This window comes from Oenanthe melanoleuca, chromosome 7 (genome assembly GCF_029582105.1).
Source record: "Oenanthe melanoleuca isolate GR-GAL-2019-014 chromosome 7, OMel1.0, whole genome shotgun sequence".
NCBI classification, from domain to species: Eukaryota; Metazoa; Chordata; class Aves; order Passeriformes; family Muscicapidae; genus Oenanthe; species Oenanthe melanoleuca.
In genome coordinates this window covers 3,540,654-3,560,710 of record NC_079341.1, presented here as the reverse complement: position 1 = coordinate 3,560,710, position 20,057 = coordinate 3,540,654, and the positions used below count along the sequence as shown (strand labels likewise).

General features: G+C 39.3%; 1 protein-coding gene across 3 annotated transcripts in view; it reads left to right on the top strand.

Moving 5' to 3' along the window:
- Nucleotides 1–20,057, top strand: part of SPAG16 (sperm associated antigen 16) — a 347,846-nt gene that overhangs the window by 184,285 nt on the left and 143,504 nt on the right. The gene's annotated exons all lie outside the window — the stretch shown is intronic.

The window sequence follows — 20,057 nt, the reverse complement described above, 5'->3', positions numbered from 1 at the left end:
CACACTTTAAGGTTAGCCAAGTGGAAATTTATTTTAGTCATTATCTGTGTTTCAGCAAGGTGACTCTTGATTAATAAATCCACGGATACCTTCTTTATTATCCAGGCAAATGCACTTTTATGAAGGTGCTTTTAGAATATCAGTGTATTTGTGCTTACCAATTAATTGTTAGCTCCTTAACTCTCTCCAATTGTCTTCAGTTTTGATTAACTTACACCTTAAAGAAACGGGATGGCTTTATCTCTTTCCAAACTATCTCTCTATAAACTAGACTCCTGAATTACTGTGCTGTGATTTTTAACAGTTGAATGTCATCAGGCCACAGAGAAGTTTCCAGTCCTATAGGTCTTTTCCCTGGTTCTTTATTAACCAGTCCTAATGGATTTTTCCATTTCCTATCAGTCTTTTTCTTCCTTTGCATTTGAATGAGATAGAAGACCCCTTCATGGCTGTTGGCCACTGCAGGGGAAGAAGTTTCACTGAAAAAGAAAGGGAAAATTTCTTCTTCTGTTCCTTTTTCCTAAATCCCTCCCAGTCTACTGCAGTTGCAGTGAACCCTTAATGGAGACTTTTCAAACTGTTGCAATTCACCCAGATTCCACTGAGAGTTAATTAAAACTCTTGTCAGTATTGGATTTCAGTCTTGCTTTCAATCCATGAATTGAGGAAGGAGTAAATGATATTAAAAATATTGTTTCAAAACGGGATACCCATCTTTTAATGAATTGTTCTAAATTATTTTTGGAAAAAAACAAACTAGTTGAGGTTTTTTTTAAGTTCAAGGCAGCTGAGAGGTGGCTTTTATAAGGGAAATGGTCAGCCAGTCCTGAGAACAGAGGATGCTTCCACCATTACTCTCAGTAATGAGCATTAATGGTCAGTGTTTTCCTCAGAAATGGAAACAGCAAAAATCTAATGCATTGTTGCCTCTTTTCTTAACCTGTTGTGTATTTCTAATGCTTTGATCATCTTTTATGGCATATTCATGACCTTTAAGAAATAAAACTAACAATAGCTTTAATTTTATGTCAGAATGGGTTTGAATTTGCATAGGCAAAGGTTTTGTTTAGACAGTTGAAAATGCTTTCTCTACTGAGGAAGCTTTTGTAGTCAGAGGAATCAAAGCAAACCTTCACCACCAACCCATGGTGCCTCCCACTCACACTCATCACCAGCTCCTATTTCTGCCTCAGTCTATCTGAGCTCTGCTTTGCCTGTGAAAATAAGAGAGTAACATCCCAGCCATGATGTCAAAGGCTGACTATCCATGCAGAATCATTGGAACACCAAAAATTATGCAAAGTCTCAGTAGCTACATGCAGCAGGAAATGGTATAAAAACATAGCCTGATTAAAATAAGGTGTATTCAAAGTATGAAAAAAAAAAGAGAAAAGCCCCTATGGGAGTCCTCACTGCTGGGTTTTTGGTGTGCTTCCTGAAAGCCTTGTGCTGGGTGCTGTTGCATTTCCTCAGTGCAACACCAGGTGAGTTCTGTGTGGTCAGTTCAGGTGAGTTTGTAGAGCTGTATGTGGTGTAGGCACTTAGTATGGAGTGAGGGCTGTGCAGAAATGACTGAGCTTCTGAAAAGCTGCTCTAAAAGGGGTTTGATGACAAGGTGGGGCTGTTTCAAGCTTAAGCCATCCTGGTTCTGCAGAGCACTGAGCTCATGTTGGCTCATTCAAGTGAAAACTCAGCCTGTGCAGGATGTACAGGAGGGTTTGGGAATTAGGGAAGGCTATGGACAGGTGAATGAGCTGAAACCTTTTTTGTAAGCTGTGGGGGGACTGGACTACACTGAAATTCCTTTAAATTGTGGAGAATACTTGAGGGGGTTGAAGTGTTTGATAAAAGGATCCTTTGCCCCGAGGGAATGGGGGTCTCTGTTCTGGAGACTGGAAAGATGGACAGGGACATTTGATGGAAAAAGAGATGAGGAGAACTTTTGCCTTGGAACAGCTTTTCCTTAAAAGTAATACCCCAGGAGTTTTTTTGATCCATAACACAGCTCTGGAAAGACTGTGAAGATGGGAGGAGCTCCACAGTTTGCAGATTTTCCCGGGTGGATTCAAATTGTGAAAGTGAAGGCATCCTATGGCTAAAACTTTTCTCTCTAGAGTGAACTGAAATGATTATTTATGTGGAAAACTGACTGAAGTGTCTCTGCACATTGTTGTTAATAAATATAGAAGGTGGTGGGGGGGAGGGAGTGATCTGGAAATCTTATTCCAAATTTCTTATTTTTTCTGTGTTATTAATAAATTTATTCTTTATACCCTTTTAAGTTTTAGGCCTGCCTTGTTTTTGCTCCTAAATCCTATCTCAAAGAGAAATTGAGTATACTAAAATGGGCAAACCTAAATCAAACCAAGACACTTACAGAGTTACTTTTCTCCCCATCCCCACAGTCCAGGTGCTCATCCAGGTGCCATCACCAGCATTATCCCTCCCCAGGTGCCACAAGCTCTGAGCAGGGCACAGAGCCCAAGATAACATTCTTGTGGGAGGGTAATAATCAGTGATCACTGTTCATCTAGTGGTTTTATTCTTTCCACTAAGAATTAGCATTTTTTATCTATGAGAGCTGGCTTTCTTCCTTGATATTACACACTTGCATGGATGCCTGCTTTCAAATTTTATGGGCCTGGAAAGCAGCAGATTGTAGGGGAAGAAAAACAAGAAGGATATTAGAATTATCACTGCCACCTCTCTGAAAGAGGTATGTTTTAAATAAATGCTACAAATAAAAATACATCCATTTCTGTAGTGGCTGACAGTTGTCTTTATTTCCAAGTTTCAGAAAAGCCACTTTTGTACATTAGGAACATACTTTTCTATAAATGTTGCTTTTGGAAAATATACAGCATTCTCTGTAGTTGTAAACTTGGTGTTAAGAAACTGGGGAAGTTCTTTGCTATCTTTTAGCACCAAAATCCAAAGTGCAATTTGCAATCATCAAAGCCCTTATTGAAGTCCAAAGAATATAAGATGAAGAATATAAGATCTCTTGACTAGGGAAAAGCCTGCCAGCAGTTTTAATAAATTACATAATTCTTTGCCAATAATGAGAAAGTACTGCCTAGTAAATATTTCAATTTTATTTTCTTATAATGTGAAATTACTGCTGGGGTTTTTGTTTGTTTGGGGTATTTTTATTATTCACAATTTTTTTTTATATATATACTGAAAGTTTCAATCATATATCAAGCCACAAATGACATTCCTATCAGGAGGATAATGTGAGGTAATTTTGTAGTAAACTATGTTCTTCTGGACAACTTATGTGCCTTCTGTTTAAAGATACAAGCTGAGTTTAAGAAATCAAACAGAAAGCAAAGAAACAAAAATCCTTTTTCCTTGGAAACACAGACACAAGCTGAGACACATCCATGATCTGACTTACTGAAGGACTTGAGGGAGTCTGACTTCTGCTGTTGGAACTTCCTGATGCTTTCTGCTGGGATAATTGTTTGCTTTTAAAAGAAATGATAAAGAAAATGGTGTAATATTGGGACGGGGGGTGCAGGGAAGAAAGCTGACTCGTGTGTCTGCCATGGCTGGAAAAAATTAAACCAAAACAAAACAGCAAAACAGGGACATATCTGCTACCTTCAAAATGATCCCCACTTCTTAATGATTATGAAAATAGGAAGTTGGAGGAGAAAAGAAGAGGTTTATAATTTGTGGCCAGGATTTTATTCAGCAGCATGGCTCAGGTTGAAAAGTCACAGCCCAATATGTTCTAGCACAGCAGGCAGCTCCAGGGTGTTTTTTTTCTCAGACCATAAATTCAGCACTGTCAAAGTCATTTTGGCAGGATTAATTTCAATTATCCAGTGGTAAATATCATCAGAGATTTACAGCCTGATCTCTGATATGCAAATCAAGCTGAGCATCATATATCTCATGTAAACACAGGCAGTTGCTCAGCTTTGCAGACATATGCTCTACACCGAATGCTAAATGCAAACATTGTTATTTATGCTGTGAGCTTGAGAAATTGTTTGCAGCAGCCACAACAGTCAGAATTGGTTTTCTCCAGCTGATCCATTCTGCACTCATTAGACAAGTTCTTAATTTTTCTCTACTTCCTTTCAGTAGTACAAAATATGTGGAATTAGGCCAGCAAGAAATGCAATTGTGCTGTCCTGCAGCAGAGCCCAGGGTGAGGAAGTGGTTGTGAATTGGAGCCATTTCTCCATAATCCATAATCCATCACTCATTTGTTTTCCTTTTCCATTAACACAGCAATTTTTGTCTACTCACAGAAATTTCTCCCATAATCAAATTCAATTTAAAAATTTTAAACCACATGTTTACCTCAGTCTTCAGTAATTTCTAGTCTCGGTTGGTGCATTTGTTCAGGTGCTAATTTTAGAAGTGACTAATGGTGATTTAATTCTCCTGTACAACCTCTAGGACAGTTTCCTTTTATTATGAGGTGTTAATATATTCTTTTATTTATTTCCAGATATACAAAAACAAAATTGTTGACACCTTTTGCTTCTCTACAACAAGACTGGACATTTTCACTTGTACCTGACATTAATTACTAATTTATAGAAATAACTTCTTTTGCTATGAAGCCCCTATTAAAATTACCTCCTGTTGTGACTTCTCTCTTCTTGTGACTTGGTAACTGCTTTTTATAGTTTTGTTTCTTCTCATAAGCATTCAATTTTGGAAAATTTAGGGTTAGTATTTTAAGAAGTCAAGCAGGGATGGACTTTGTTTAGTTAGAAGCTCCTCATCAGCTGTGGCTTTCCTTGGAATGATACCATGGAATGATAGCATGCAATGATGGCACTGCATTTGTTTTATTAATTTATAATATTTATTTTGTGTTACTATTTACACCCCAAGTGTGTGCAGTGCAAGGCATTGTTTAGTTGATTTAAAACTGCTGTTATATTTTGGGGTGTTTTGTTTATTTTTCCCAATTTCCCTAAATTAAAGATTTAATGTTGCTGGAGTTGCCAAGTGGACTGGTCACACTTTTTGCTTTGTATCATCAGAGCTCAGGTTTAGCCTGGCTTCTCCTGACATCCTTGACATTCATACTCTGTTTCTTTTTCTTCCTTTTCCCCTAAGCAATCAACAGCTTTGAAAAGCAATATTTACTTGCAGATTTTTAAGTTTTTTTTCACCACACCAAATGCATCCGCATCAGGATCTTGAAAAATCACTTCTGAAGGATTTTTTAGTTTCAAAATGGATTTAAAATTTTCACATTTTGCATCAGGGTGAGTGTGTGTAGCCAGTCCTTGTCCAGACACCCCATTTGAGGTGACACTTGTTCATTGGGACACAATCCATGAGCTCTTCTGGCCAGATCCCAGGTTTAATTGATTCCAGGAAAAGTGGAGCTAATCTATTTTCAGAGAAGACAAATGTCCTCCAGGAAATTAGAAGGCAGGTAGAAGAACTCAGAGGAAATGTGGAAGGACCATTTTTGGGTAGTTTGTAATGTTTCCCCTGACAGCACAGCAGGAAATGCTTGCCATTTTGATAAAGGAGAATTCCCTTTGGAATCCTCCAAGGAGCACTGGAGAGACAAGCTGCTATTAATCCTTCAAATCAAAACCAGGCCTATGCCCAAGTCTCCAAATTTATAATTATGCTACAATTCCAGAACACATTTTCCAGGATCAGGAAAGTAAAATCTCGTTGTTATAATTCCCAGAGAACCAATTGTAAGAAATCAATTTGAAAATGCAAATGATCAAGGAAAAAATGATATTCAAAGCAGAACTATTCAGTTAAGGGGTAATATGGCTAAATCTTCATCCCACTGGATTAGATGAAGCTTAAAGTACAAAACTTTACAAGAAGTGTAGCTTGAACTCCATGTTGTAAACTTAAATCCCATTGTGGGTTTAGTATGAGACAATGGGCATCAGTGGTGAGAAATGTTTATAATGGTCACATATTTGCAGGACCCAAAGGACAGAAAAACCTTAGCTGATTGCCATGGAATGCCATTATTTACATCTGGGGAAATAAACAGAGAGGTGAAGGGCTTTACTGGGGGCCATGGGGCGAGTTACAACTGATGCCATCATTACAACCCTGACTTTCCATTCCCTGGGGACATTAAAGATATGTCAGGATTAGTTGTCTTCACATCTTCCTTATGGGTGAGAAGAAAGGAAATCAGTATTGGAGAGATAATAGAGATCCAGGAGAAATAGATGTTTATGTGAGTATTAATTACTCTGTAAAACATGACAAGAGTTGTGTAGCTTCTGCTGAAATATTTGCACTGGTGGCTGTTGGCTACTGGTCTAGATAAATCTGTTTTCTCTCTGGCTCTTACTGGAACCATCTGTGGCAATTTAGCCTGTGCAGAGGAGGCATATTTGAAGATCTTGGTAGTCAAAGTGATAATTTGTCTTTTGAATTCAAAATATCTTGACTTTTTTCCTAAAGCATTGAATGCACAGAAATATAAGTGCTTTGCTTTCTGATTTCTGCTACTGGTCTTGTGCTGCACAGCACAGTTTTTGATTAATGGAGGGGGGGAAAAAACCAAGTTACTGCTCTATTTTTTAAAAACTGAAGCTGAAATGGAGCTCCTTTCTAAAATGTCTGAGTTCTGCAGATGTTTCTAAATAGGCTTACCTGAACTCTACCATAGTTAGCTACACAACATTTCTTTTATGAAAAGATAGTTGAGAAAGTTGCACTTGATGTACATGAAAGGATGTGTCATTTTCTGTCTCAGAAGTTTCCTTACTTCCATTGTTTCAGCATCATGTATGGCTTGGAAAAACCATATTAGATGCAATTGTTAGGGGGTTTTTTATGTTCTAGTTCTCCTCCTGTAGGCCAGATTTCCTAAATTCCTTCCACCAAATCCTGCCCAGAGCAGCTGGCCAGGTCCAGAAGCTGAGTGTGCTGTGATTGTGTGCACTGGAGGCAGCTCAGGCACTTTTTTTTTTTCTCTCTTTGACAACGTGCAAGTTGAATTCTTTGTCTTATTTGCAAGTGTTCAGGAAACCTGCAAAATGTTAGTCAGATCTTGACAAGGTGTTTCCACTGTCCTACAGTCAGAACTCAAATGCAGAGGGATCAGCACTGCAGGCACTCAGCACAATTGAAATCAGATTATAGTGTTCCACTCCACATCCAGCCTCATTATCCAGTTGTTTTCCTTCTCCCTCATGTTACAGTCACTCATTACTGGCAGGCTTTTCTTTACCTAAGCTGTTTTCCAAGAAATACTGACTTACAATATCTCCACCAAACCAGAAATTAATTGTACCAACAGAGTAATTCACAAAGCAGTGAAAACTGTCAGATGTTACTGCAGAACTCAGGGAAGACAACAGCTCATTAAAATGATGTATCTTCATCATCACTCCCATCTCCTGTCAGTACCAGAGAGTGCAAATATTACACACACAGTGATCCACAATCCAGTGGAGCACTGCCACCCAAAAATCCCTGTGTGCTGCAGAACAGGTAATTGTAGGTGATTTCCCTGCTTGTCTCCCAGTGAACTAAAAAGAACAGGAAAACATCTTACTGTTCATAAGCAGCAAGACTCTGACAGGCATATCCACCTGAATGTGAACTATTTTTAGCTGGTTTGAAATTAGATGAATTGGTCATTTGATTTCAAAGTAAAAGTCTGCTTTGATGGATGCCTTAATACATGTAAATTCCTCTTGTAAGTTTTTGAATTCTTGTCCTCTGGCTCCAGGCAGTCTTCAGACATATCTATGTGTGATGCTTTTGGGTTTTATTTTTCTTCCTTTTTATTGTTTTCTTTTAAGGGTTCAGATGTTACACCAGATTATTTTCTCTCCCAAGAGCTGGAACTCTATTTGTGCTTCCTGTTAGAGCAATCTCAGTTTGTCTTTGATCAACCTCAACTGGAAAATGAACACAAGTCACATCTTAGTCCTTTCACAATTAATTCTTGCATACAAAAAAAGTGCCCTGGGTCTTTAATTGAAGTTGGAAGACACTGAATTGTGTTTGTACTTCCTTAAAATGTATATAAATACTGTTTCCAGCCCAATAGTGATTTCTTTTCTCTGTGGCATTTCTCAGAAACTTGGGGCTCATTTCTGTCCTCACTCTTTACACATCCCTAAGTGGTCAGACCTCATCCAAGTAACAGAATTTCTCTGGTGCTCTGTGTGGGTTATTGTGAGACACATCTCCAAATCCTCCAGCTGGCTGAGAGCTGTAAGGTCTGTTCCCACATGATCCAGACATGACCACCCCAACACTTCCCAGGAAAATAAGGGGAATTCTGGAGGTGAAGATCAGGATGAAGCAAATAAAAATGTTGGCAATTTCCCTTCTGCACTTCAATATTTGTAGGTTTTCTGATGTGAACTGAGACACATCATCACACAAAGATCTTGTTCTAGGCTGACCAATATCTTTCCCAGCTAGGAGTCAATTCACCATCTGCAAGACAATTTTTATGCATCTATTTACTGAACTCAGAGCCTGCAAAGGCTGTGGGAAACCTATTAAATATGTATTGGAATTATCCACTTGATACAAACCCAATGAATTTCTTTATATTTTAGTGTCTCTTTCAAGCATATTTCTGTCACCAACACAAACATTCTAGATAATGAAATCTTAATATGGAGACTGCAGTAAAATGTCAACAAAATTTGTGAATTATTTAATACAGAGCAGACGGTCACAGGGTGTTGCTGAGTTTTCTGCACACTGAGAACATAGCTGTAGTCAGACTCATGTCCCTGCTCTGAAATCCAGAAAAAAAAAGTAAAAAAACTGTGTGTGATTTTCTGCAGTTACATTCTGCTCCTTTAAAAGCCCTTTCTAGGTTTTTTTTTTTTTTTTTTTTTTTTTTTTTTTTTTTAATGTCAGGGTTTGTTTCATAATAATCCAGATCTTAGCTGACTTTGGAAGGTTGAGATTGAAATGAGGGTTTGGGGACACTGCAATACTAGGTGTGAAGTTAGCAGCTGGCACTGTGGGTTGATGGAAACCTAATTCTGAGTGTGTCAGCCTTCTAAGTGATCCATCTCAGGCTATCAGTACTTTGATTACATATTCAGCACCTTCAACAGTTGTAAACTGAGCTTTGCTCTGTGCAGATGAAGATTTTAGTAGTGGCTTGCAAAGGCCTTTCTTTCCCTGGAGAACAGTGGATGCTCTGCTCATCCAATGACATTTATTTTGGGTGCACACTGGGATTAGACAGGTGTAGTTACATTGCTATCAAATCATGCTGTTAACAGGGAAAGTTGGAACAAAAAGGAATGTAAACCAAACTGTTCACACCTAGGGAAGGAGACTAAATCATTACTCTTATACTTTGTGCTTGTTTCAAGTTAATCTTCTCCTTCCTCCAGCTGTTGGCAAAGGGAAATCCAGCCCTTGTCCAGCTCTGTTTGGGGAGAGCAGGGGTGGTGCATCATCTAAAAACGGTGAGAAAGCAGCAGAACAAAGTGGTGGGAGGCATCCCTGGAAATTCTGTGTTCAGTCACTGATCTGAACAAACATTCTGCACCTGTAGCTTCCATGGGTGGGACCAGGCTCTTCAGATGCTTGTTAGAGAGCCTCCAATGACCTGTTTTTGTTGTGGCTCCATGCATAGGAGCACAGCAAATCCATTATTCATAATGCCTTCCCAAGTTCACAAAGCCAGTGCATAGTGCTGCATTACTCCTTAAAGCTGCCACCCAGTCAAATCCATTTTATTTGGACAAATGAGGAAACTCTTCACTGAAGAAAACCAATTTGAAAGCACACTGAAATTCATTTTCTTCACTTAAATATTGAAGTGCTTATATTTATTGCATCTCAGCCTTGTTGTACTCTTTTCAAAAAGAATTTGCTTGTTTAATAGGTCTAAAGAAGTCTCAGTAAATTTAAAATGTGGAGGAAAATAAGCCAACATCTGACAAGAGTCACAGTGCTTTTTATGCACATGAGTTGGGATTAAAGACATAAAATAAATATATTTAAAATAAATTAAAATATACTAAATTAAGAAACAAAAGAAATTAGCAGGTAGTGAAATTAAATTATGACGTGGCAGTACTGGTTTCTCTATCTTATATAGAATTTCATCACTATAAGCTAGACCAGCAAATGGATGCTGAGGTAAAATAATGGTGGAGTTTTGGTTGGTTTGGGGGGTTTTTTGGGGTGCAGGGGTGTGCTGGATTTGGATTTGGGTTTTTTTTTTGAGGGTTGAAAGATAATTTGAGTCAGTTTTATGGCAAGATGTAGTTGAATACTCCAGATTTATTCTGCTGGCCTCCTGTATAGTTCTTGTTTCAGTTTTTCCCTTTTGTTGGTAGTTTTCCAACAGTGGTGGGTTTTTTGGGTTTTTTTTGGAAGAAAGAAAGACAAGAATTTTGTGCTAGTGCAGACCTGGGTCATCCATCCATCATTCATAATGCAACTCCCAGCAAACAGAAGCCTGAGAGCCACTTCTTGTTCTCCTCATCAGCTGCCACCAGATTCTGGTGACAGCACAGGACAAAGTTCTCCTTCAGCAGCTGCTCCACCCTACACTTCATTTAATACACACAGCTGGATCTTTCAAAGAGTTGAATTGAAAATATGTTGGTGCAGCCACATTGTCATGTGGGAAAATCCCATTGTCTGGGCACCCAACAGCTGTAGGAATCTCAGACTCTGCCTTGTCCAGGCAGTTTGGAAATCTCATCCTAAATATGTAAATTTATAGAGAATATATGATAGAGCTTTATGGGATGAACATAGTAGGCTTTGATGAGGTATTTTAGGCTTTAGTGTTACAGGAGTAGCATTTCTTTAAAGTGTGCTGTTATCCACTGTTACAGACTTAAACTCTTGTTTGAAACAATTATTTTTTACATTTTCTGTGAGTTTTCAGAAGAAATAGATCAGATAAGCCTCACAAAGAAAATGTGTGTTCCAGCATAATGTAATAAGTTTATCTGGTCTTCTGGTGTAAATATATTTCAAATTTTGTTTTTCAATGTCACATTTGTTATTTTCTGTGTTATGTCTCACCAGTCAGTAGTTGTGCATATAATGCCATATTCTTTATTTATTAATGTGGTTGTGTAGAAGAGTGAAATAAATTATGACAAGGAAGAGAATGAAAGAAATAACAAATTCTTCAGGGTGGTTAGAATGCACCATAAAGGGGATCTGAATGTGGAGTGCAGATGGCTCATCTTCTCCACAATATTTTATTTGAACAGCAGAAGCCTAAAACTGTAAAATAACCTGTTCAAATAGTTCTCATATAAGCCTTAATATGCAGACACAAAAAATGAAATCTCTTGACAGTGATCCATCAAAACCCATACATGATGTTGTCTTTAGGCAAGGAGGGATTGACACATCTGCATTTACTTGTTCAGTAAAAACAGCTTGAAAAGGCACTAGTTTTAGAGGTAAAGTTTTTGTAATAAAAAAACAAAAAGAAGACCCAAATAATGAGATCATGGCAGGTTCATAGGGAGTGTGGAGCAGGCTGTGAGCTCAGTGCTGATGTCAGCTGATGTGGTAATTGAGGAAAACCCACTGTCACAGGGGAGAGGCTTTGCTTATTCAGTGGCAGAACTGCTGAGCAGCAAACACACTCCTTGTCCTGCACTCTTTAATGTCTGCATAAATGGGTTACAGCTATTTTATTATTACTGAGCCTCTGCTGATCTGATTAGCTCCAACCCCTGAGCCTGGAGGGGGAGGGAGGAGAAAATTGTTTCATGGAACAAGGCTCTGGTTTCCAGTAAATGATTTCTGATGCTTCTGCCTTCACCTGTCCAACAAAAAAAAAAAAAAATCCCCTAAGGAAACTTGATTGGCAGAAAGTGCTGAGCAAGGGTAAGAGTCTAAACATAATCTAAGCATCACCATGTACCTTTCTGAACCTGAGTGTGCCTTGCTCCTGGGCTGAGGTCTGGAATTCTGGGACAGGTGGCTCTGCTTTCTATATTTGCAAGGGAGTCACAGGCATTTCCAAGGAGGAGAACTTTGTGTTCTAGTTCCTGGCTGAAGGACTGAAAGAGCATTTTATTCCATCACTCTGAAACAGAAGAGCTGACCCTGGAGGGAGCCACTCCAGATCTGTCGCTGCGAGTGCTGGGAGCAGCGAGCTGCACAAAGCTTTCCCTTTGCTGATGGGATTTATTTACTGCAGACTGGATGGAAGTGTTAGAAGCCACAGATGGGTGGTTTGATACGTGGGTGTTGATTTTCCAGGGGCAGAGGAAAGAGCTAAACCTGGATTTTGGAATATGGAGTGGAGGCTGTGTGCTCCTGCATCGTGCTCGGAGCAGGTACCAGTGTGGGACCAAATCCCACTGGTGTGCTACAGATGTTCTGGGAATGGCCACAGCATTCCCATTAGAGTCCTGCTACAAATGTACCATTTCTGGCTGACAGCTGGGCTGAGAACTACTAATGAAGTCAGGATCACTTAGATCATTCCATCCCATCACTCTGTTACACACATTTTCAAGCAACACCTCGTAAATGACTTGGTCTGTTTTGACCAAGCTGATGAAAAGGGCACTGAAGATCTGCATTTTGGATATAAAAGCCTAAATCTTATTCTGTCCCATGACTTTCAAAGCCATATTTGTTGACCAAACTCTATTTTTGGGGAAGTATAATCCTTGTCAAGTGAAACATAATCCAGATTTGAAGCATATAAAAATGCATCTTGCTTCTGAAAAATTTGGATTTTAAGTAACAGGCCTCTGTTTGATCTAAAGTTGCTGAAATAAGTTACCAGAATTGATTTGAAGCCAAATTTCAGTGGAAAGTGAGCTTTTGCAACAGCTGTTGCCATGAGCTGAAATATGTCCTGTGCTGCCAACATTCAGGTGTTGAGCTGTGAGATTTTAAAGATACCTTGATGAGCTACAGCCAAGCCTACACAGTAAAAGGGACTGAAGAATATATTACAATCTTACAAAAAGACCATAAATTACTCTTAAGTAGAAATTTTATATCTTACTGTTTTATCTTTCCTTTAAAAGAATTAAAGCTTCACACCAAAACCCCTTCTTCTGAAATCAGAAAATAATACAATTACTAAGACTTCTCACAGAACATTTTATTTGTTCAAAGAAATGCAAGGCATTAAGAGACTAAATCTTCAGTGTAATAATGAGCAGATTCATTATTCATGTTTCAAGCCAATAAAAAAGGAGATAGATTATTGGCAAAGTTTTCACGCCTTCTAATGAAAGCCTAAGTAGAATATTATTAATTCAGTAACTTGGGCTTTCCACTCACAAAAACACATAAAGCTATTGTCAATCCTATTTAGTATTCTCAATGTTTATCAAAATAGATCAGGAGTAGTATTGGAATCAATCAAGCACCAAAAGGTAATTTATTCTATTTTTTTTTTGTCTATTTGTGCCAGAATTCTAACCAACCATGGCACCAGGGAAAGTCTTAGTTCTGTAAAGCCCACCCTACCACTATCTATGTGCACTCAATATAAAAATGTGGTAAAAAATAAGGTTCTTTTTATTTCCCAGGCTGGCATCAGGGAGCCAGGCCTGTGTCCAGCACCATAGCAGCCAGTGGTGGCCTCAAAATTTTGTGTTTTTTTGTCTGAGAGTATTTTTTAACTCAGTGCTGCATCTTCATGCACTGATCAGTGTCTGCCTGGTACTGGAAGTTTCCACATGCTCAATAAACACAGAGTTTCTACTTAAATACACACAGTAGAGCTCTGCCAGAAAAAATAAATGCAGTGTTATAATTGGCTACTTTTCCTGTAATACATATTGTGTTATATAAATTACCAGGAATTGAGGCAAATAAGCACTTTAATCCCAAAGGCAAGGCATGAAGTTTTGCAACCTTTTTCTCCTGCATTCACAGCACTCTCTTTCAAGGACTGTGATTATTTGGCTGTTACCTAATTTTCACTGCAGAATAGAAATCTGACTGGAGCATTGCTTTCTGCTGGATAATTATAAATTTATTAGGGGAATTTTGCCAAATGTCCCTCGCTATTAGACCTCACTGAATTTGAAGTTCGAGCTATCAGACTTCATTTAATGTAATGCACTGCCCTCTTTTTTCTGCTTCTGCATGTGCTTTTTTTGTTTTTGTTTTTTATTTTTTTTGTTCTCAGGTACATTCAATTTTCCCTTTCTGTGTATTATTTGCCAAAGAGGCTCTTTCAAGTTATAGAAATGGGACGAAGTAATTTTTAGAACAGCAAAATATGTAAGGAGGCAAGGTCCCTGGGGATGAAATGAATTTCCAGCACAAAAGAGCTTTGCTGTCCTGTTTGGGTGTTGCTGTTGACAGAGTATCTTGTTAACAGCACATGAGAATGTTTCAGGGGTAGGAGAGGAATGTTTGGAGTGGGAAGGGAAGGATTAGACAAGTTTATGGGACTTGCTTTGGGAAGGATTTAACCCTCCTGGGGTTCTCCCAGGGGTGAACCCCAAAGTGTGTGAGCACTCAGTGTGCTCACAGCCTCATCAAACAAGACTCACATTTAAAGACCATCATATTCAGGCACTGCCCTTCAGCCTTCTCTTGGAGTTTTGCTGAAAGTGATGCTCCCAATAAGTGTGGGACAAATTTGGAGCAGACTGGGGGTTACCTGGAGGTGCAGGTGCATCCTGTGAGAGCACAAAGGCCAGGAGGGGGCTGGCACTGCAGTTCCCTGTTGCAGCAGGTGGAATCTCTTCAGCTGGTGGCTTTTATTCCAGTTTTCAGCAGGAGTTGAAGCAGAGCTGGCGAGGGTTGAGCCTTTACAAGCTGGTGTTAAAGGAAAGCTGCAGCGCTCCGTTCCTGGAAAGGGAGGGGAAAGAGCCTTGCTTGAACTCACAGAGGAAAGCTGCACTCTCAGAAAGAAACTGCTGCAGCCCTTCAGAACTTACCAAGAAAGTCAGAAATGTCACTGCTGACATTGACTTATGTCCTGTCAGTGGAAGGGCACAATTTGATCCTGTTCAGCAGCTCAGGAGGGCTGAGAACAGGATGTTACAGGATTTTACAGCAGACTTACAAACGTGCTGAGTCAGATGAGGAATGTTTGTTTACATACCTAGAAAACACTAATAAAACATTCATGTCCTGCTTGGGGTTTTTTCTTCCTAGTTGAGAAGCTTTTGCTTTGCTTTTGGCAGAAGAAGGACAAGGACAGAGGAAGGGGGGAAATCACATCCTTGCACTTAGCAGTGAAGTCCATCCCCCTTCAGAGATCAGCTTCCTTTTACATGCTCAATTTGCTGTGCACCAGAGCAAAGTGGGAGCTGTCAGCTCCTGTGGTGACAGACCTGGATCTCATCCTGCTCCTCCTGACATCAGTGGCAGAGCTGGTGCTGCTGCCAGCAGGAGGGGGACGTGCCCACGGAGCCTGTGTGGCTCAGCCCCTGAGGGCTTACACTTAATCCTGCTTCTGCTCAGAGTGAACTTAAAAAGTGCAAAAAGTAAAATGATCAGATTTCACCAGATTGAGAAACTCATGAGTAGCTCTGCAAAGTGACAGGGAAACCCTGACTCAGAGCTTTGTTTAAATCAGAGGGTTGCTCCTTGTTTTGCAGAGCACTCAGATCACAGAGATTAAAACGTTCCACAAGTGCTAAATATGATAATAAATTCCACAGAGAAGACTTAAATTTGTATTTTCTTTCTCAATGTTTCTTAATACCAGAGGAGAAATGCTTGCATTGTCTTGGCAGCTGCAGTAGCATCTCTGCATTTTCCAAGTGTCAAACACTGCTTTGAGAGAGGGCAAAAATGAATGTTCACAATTGGAAGAGAGCTCCATTTTATTAAGCATAAGTAATAATTGAACAAAGTGTTTCATATTTACAGCATCACACTGTCATGTATCTTTTCAGAGACAAATGTACTTTTTAGAGCAAGTGTCCTCACATGTCAATGTCTCAGAAAATGTGTTACATTTAGTTAAATAATGGGTCAAAAAAAAAAAAAAATCACTGTCATAAATGATGGCAGGCACTTTTTGCTGAAATACTGGTAGTTTTACATCCTTGACATGAATAATTGGATGTGTCATATGTGAAGCTACCTAGAAATAAAATAGAGGTCATAAAAAGTAAATACATGATAGGATGCATTTATAACAGTATAAAACAAGCTGGCATTTTAATGTCTTAAGCCAGCCCATTTGCTATCCTTGGCCATTGATCTTGGCTGGGAAAGTTCTCTGCCAAATTTAAACACATTTTGGAAATAGAGCCATATGATGAGAAAGTGATAGGATTGGGGTTTGTTAAAAAGATTCTCCTTTTGACTGTTACCATTACAGCCCAATAGGAGCACTGGAGGCTGGCTGTGGTGTGTCTTTACTAATCTTCCTCAGAAATGCTGTGTCCACCTTCACAGCAGGTGACTTTCTGGTGTAATTTGCCCTAAAAATTGATTTTTTTTTTGAGTGATTGCAGCTCACACAGAAGAATGTTTCTCAGTAGACATGAGAGAGTTTAGTTTAGTGTTTGCTACATGGGATGATATTAGAGAGTGGTTTTGGGGAAAGGTAGTGCAGTTTAGGAGTTCCTGTTTGGGAATTCATTATTTAATGAATTCCTCTGAAGGCATGGGAAAAGGTGCCTGGGGAGAGGCACTGACTCCAAAGAACAAGCTCAAAATCTCATTAATTTCAATTGGCTGTATAGGTAGTTTTAATTACCTTGCTTGAACTGAGATTCAATATGGCACAGAAATAAAATAAGTAATGAGCAAGTACTCACTGAAATGGTATCACCCTCCACTCCCCCAATTTTTCCAACTAGAGTTGAACATAGAAACCACAAAAAAAAAAAAAAAAAAAAAAAAAAAAAAAAAAAAAAAAAAAAAAAAAAAAGCCAAGAAAGGGGGCAAAAAAACCCCAATTCCATAGGATTACCAGGCTGCATAGGATTTTTTTTTTTTTTTAATACTTAAATAGCAGAAAAATTTGCCAGGTTTTGTCTGCCTCATGGCTGTGGTTTGTCTGCAGTGAGGGCAGGCTGGGCACTGCTTTGTTCTTCCTGAGTTTTATTGGGAAAGTATGCAGGGCAGGAGAAATCTACCCACCACCTGTATTCCCTTTCAATTACTGCACAGTCGATGGAATATCTGACTGGTGCATTTTTTGGCTTCTGTTTTACATTTGTGCAGAGCCTGGGAATATTCACTGAAGTCTTCTATAAGTGGAAATCTTTCATATGTTCTGTTTCCAGTGCAGTTTTACTGAAAGCCTTTTGGAACTTGAATGAACCTTTACAGAATGTGATTTTTGAAAGAGAAGTCTCTAAAAATGAAATCTTCCCAATCTGTTGAGCTAATGATATCAATATTGGTGTGGTTAATTGAAGCCAACATTCCTGGCATAGGTGTGCTTCTGCATTAGTATCTGTCCATGTTTGTTTGAAACTCTTAGGAAACATCCAAACCTGGTGAGATAGAATGAAGGCTGATTTATTGATGGACATCATTACCTCACCTGGCTTAAAGGGAGAGGAAGTGACTGCAGAGAAAAAGAAAATATTGAGGATAATTAGTCCTGTACTACCACAGGGAAAGGATGAAGGTTGGAGTGGTGTCTGAGTGATGTTTAGTATGCAATCTGCAAAATACTGAGCTACTGAGCAGCATTTCTGTCGTGGCATCATTTATTGAACCTCTTGTGGCATCAAGATTTGTGCAAGTGTCTAACCTGCTGTTCATACATGATCCCCTCTGTCTTCTGAATGGGGATATTCAGAGCTTGTGAGGCTTTTATCCATGAAGGCACTGTGTTCACAATGAGAAGAATACTCAGTGGATGTAGCTTCAGATTTATTCTAATATAGATAAACTTGTACCATTGGATAGAAACATGAGCTTCCATGAAAAAATAGGGAGATGCTCTACCCTTGATATCAACTTCTTTTTTTGTTTGTAGAAAAAGAACATCTAGATAAATTGTTGCCCTTTCTGACCAGAAGATAGCTGGTACGAGACAATCTTGCTGAAATTATGTCTCAGCTGGAAGGAAAGATGAATTTATTTTATGTAGCACTGGGGAAGGGCTCTCAGAAATATTCAGTCAGTCAGTTATCAGGGTGGTGAATGAGATCTCGAGAGCCATCAGTGTGCAGTGACAGGGAAGAGAGAAGGAGAGGGGCTGCATCAGGGCTGGGTGTTTGTGTTCCTGATGGAAAAGTGCAAATCATTGCCTTCCCTTCTGCTGCTGTCATGGTCCATCACTTCAGTCCATTTTCACCTTGCTAAGGGATTCTGAATGGGCCTTCCTGCTTTGGCACCTAATTAATCTCTCACAAGCCTGTTCTTGCAGCCTGGCTGCCTGGGATGGTCCAGATCTTACACCAGTGCCTGACAAACAAAATATCTTTTTTTTTTCCTTTACCTACCTTCCTTTTCCTGTGTTCTTTCACCCCAAGCCCACTTAAGCAGGTTGAAAACATTGTTCTTCCTCAGCCTTTGAAGAGGACATAGACACACCCTGTTATTACAGGAGAATATCCCCTTTCTCCCAATGGAACCACTCTCACACTGTGGTATGGAAAGCTGTCTGTTTACAAAAATGCAAAGTGCCCACAAAAAAAAAAAAAAAAAAAAAAAAAAAAAAAAAAAAAAAAGCAGGATTTTCATTGTCAGAAACTGTCCAGCATCTCAGAGCCTTTACATTGGGAAATGCAGGCTGGAAAGGATTGGGCACCTTTAAAAAATAGCACAAATAAAAGTGTAAGATCTGAAATGGAAAAGGCACATTTGTAGTGTGAAACATTGCCATGAGACTGTGAGACAAAAGAATTATTTTATTGAAGTTATTTTACTGTCGTATATCAAGTGATCATGAATATCAGATATCTTGTACACTGAGTTCTAACAGCCAAACACTTTATGTCTGGTTTAAAATGAGTCCTTGTGACAAAATAACACATGTAGGCTATATAACAGGTAACACTGGGTGGTATAATGTATTATCTATAATAGAAAAACATAGATTCTGTAAAATGATACCAGTGGAATCTAATATTTCTTTGAAATCTATTTCCTGGATAATATTTCTCCTCAGAAGCTACTTATCTCCCTTCTGCTCTGCCTTTGTGGGGACAGGCTTGGTGTTCAGCACAGGATATCATTCCAAATGGCAGATGGAAAAGAACTAAGACAGATGTGAGTCCCTGTGTTAGATCCCTGCTCAGGGGAGTGTCCATCCCCACCTGGCAGCAATCCTGGCCTGCCCTCCCTGCAGAACTGACCTCCTGTCTGCTGGTACAGAACCAGCAAGAGCTCTGAGAGTCTTCTGGGACATACAGGCTAAGGGGAAAAAAAAAAGGAAGAAAAATCACATCTTTAATTCCTTCCTGCTGACAGCTTCCTTAATAAATATTGTAAGAAATTTCTCTGTTAAGAGGCACCCAATAATCTAATTTGCAAGCCCCAGTGATATATTCAGCAGCCAGCTCCAGGGAGGTGTGTTTCTACTGTCAGAATCACATGAGCAGGGAATAAAATTCTGAGCTCTTGCTGAAAGCTGCAGTAATTTATGATGAGTTGTTGGCTTTTATTTTTTCGTACTATTTTTGACTCAGCTGAACAAAAGAGGGTAGAACTGCTACTGAGTTTACATTGATTAGATTTTTTACTGTGCACTCCCCTACCTGTGTGTTTTCACAGGATACAACAATATTAATTCTGCACATTTAAGTTTTATATATCCAAAGAACTCATGGAGTGATACCTTTGTTTAATAAGGAATGACAGATCCTGGATTATTTCAATCATTCCCCCATCTTGATATGCTCCTGAAGGAATTAAGCCTTTGCCAGTCTGCTGAGTTTAAGTAATCCCAGATTTGTCTGTGTTGTCTGGATGGGGCATCCTTGAGCTCTTCCTCCTCCTCAGCTCCAGTTTAAGGAATGCTCTGCTCTGGTGAGTATACAGAAGGCAAAGCAAAACCCTAAAAGCTTTTGTGAGATCACAGCTGTAGAGCCAAGGTCAGGCTGTTTGGTGAGAGAACAGACTCTCCACAGTGTCATCATGGTTGTGTCCAGTCTCCTACAATGGGAAAAGTTTCCTGTCTGGAGTTGTGTCTCTATCAGGTCCATCCCCTCAGCTGAGAA